This window comes from Verticillium alfalfae, genomic scaffold (assembly GCF_000150825.1).
Source record: "Verticillium alfalfae VaMs.102 supercont1.5 genomic scaffold, whole genome shotgun sequence".
Classification (NCBI taxonomy): domain Eukaryota; kingdom Fungi; phylum Ascomycota; class Sordariomycetes; order Glomerellales; family Plectosphaerellaceae; genus Verticillium; species Verticillium alfalfae.
In genome coordinates, this window is record NW_003315034.1 from 721,850 (window position 1) to 723,919 (window position 2,070).

Consider the following 2,070-nt stretch of genomic DNA (forward strand, 5'->3'; position numbering starts at 1 on the left):
CGCATTCCGGCAGCATGGATGAACCTATCGCCCCGTATCAGCTTAGTCGACCTGGGCGCGCGCGATGAGGAGGCGAAAAAAAATGAAGAAAGGAGCGACCCGAGCTCCCCGAGCGAGTGATGATGGCCCTGGGCTAGGAGGGGTCCCGCAGTGATGTCATTGCCAGAGCCCGGGTGGATGAGGTCCCCACCTTTCTCAGCTGAATGCGGTGGGGGGTGGGGAAGTCGTGCGTCCTGCCTTGGCCGGCCCGTCTGGAGACATCATGTGCGTGCGTGTGCGTCTACGGGGATATCGAGGCAGGCGAGGCAGGACAGCCTGGCCGATCGACACTCAAGGCTACGTAGGCTCATGATGGCTTCGTGTGCTGCTTCGCAACGCATCATCCTGTGGTGCACATTTGATGCCGAATGAGATTGAGCAAGTCATGAACCATCCATTAACATACCATACATTCAATGCCGCGTTCTGCGACAGCACATGACAACCTCCCAAAAGCCCCAGGACGCAAATGCGCCATCGCTATACCTTTAACCAATACGTATCTCATCCCAAGGATAACACTAATCGTCCAATTTGAGCCACAAGAAAAAGGTGCCGCCGCAACTGCCCGTGTTTCTAAGACCGTGCAACCCTTCTCGTCCCACCTCTACTCTGTTGAAGTGTTCAGGTACTAGCTAGTACCGAGTTCGGCTCGTGCGTTCATAGACAATGTCGCCCTGAGGGTGTGGATCATACGTCCGCCGCGTGACACTGGTGTAGCTCGCGCGCGGCGACCGCGAGTGCGAATGGTGGTGATGATGGTGGTGCCCATGGCTATGGTGGTGGTGGCCGTAGTGTTTCCTCGTTGGGATGACCTCCTCGTGGTAGTAGTGTTGGCGCGTGGACCCAGCTCCGAAGCACATGTTGGTGGTATACTGGTGGCCGTTCTGGTGATGTTTTGATGGTTGTTGGCGGTTCTACCGGATGTGGATGAAGATGATGATGCGATGCAGGTACGAGCAAGATGTCTCGAAACCGAACGGTTGTCTTCGATTGTATCTGGGGGGAACGAGCAGAGGGGCTGGCGCGACGTGGACTACAGAAGAGAACCGGGCTTGCGCAAGTGGGCAGACTGGGCCTTGTTATATTAGACCCTGGTCATCATTTAAGCCATCTGAAAATGCCACCAAGCAAGGTCTTTTATGCGAGATGCTGACAGGAGGCGCCGCATCCTGTTTACGAGCGCCTCACCGCGCTTACTTGATTTTGGCTCAAGTGGGAGTGTGGTGTCATGCGATGCAGGGCGCAGTAAGTTGCGACGTTGGACCTGACCATCCATGTCCTGGTAATTCTGCACTGGGTTTTCAACTTGCGGCCAAGCTTCTAACGAGGCCCGGCCCAGCCTGGTCTTGACACTGTACTCACCCTTGCTGTCAACGTCGTTAGCTAACATCAAGAGCATACGTCTGGAGGGACTACCTTGACACCATTGAATTCACAATCCGACATGAGCAGACCGAGTTCGGCGACAATTGACTGGATCGCTCGTAGAGTCAAATTTTTCGATATTTCACGTTGACAGGGGACTGATCACACTGCATCGCCTCAATTGACCAATCGCGCTCTCATTGCGGCGTAGCTAATCACAGCAAAATGGCCTTTCCAGCCAGTCCAATCATCCTCTCTAAAGCCGTCTTCGCTTTTTAGATGCCGCCTGTTGATGATGTTACATTGTGCACTTGAGGCGAGAAACACGCCCCCCTCTATTCAACAAATCTATGCCACCTTTTTGGTCGAGAAAGCAAAGTCAAGCGTCCCGATGGCCCAGGCCCCCACAAACACGGCGACCATGCTGCCGAAAACGACGAGGGGCTTGCGCAGCGCCGCGGTGATCGAGTAGTTGTACGACACGTAGATCTCGCGGTCCCTGAACTCGTCCACCAAGTACGTGCCTTGAGTGTAACCGAGGTGCGGCCCACGGTGTCGAGAAATGCCTTGAACACGTCAATAGATGCCTCAGTGATGGAAGTTTCGGGCACATCAGTCCAATCTTGACATTCCTATTTCTCTGTCAGCTCTTTGTGTTCCGCA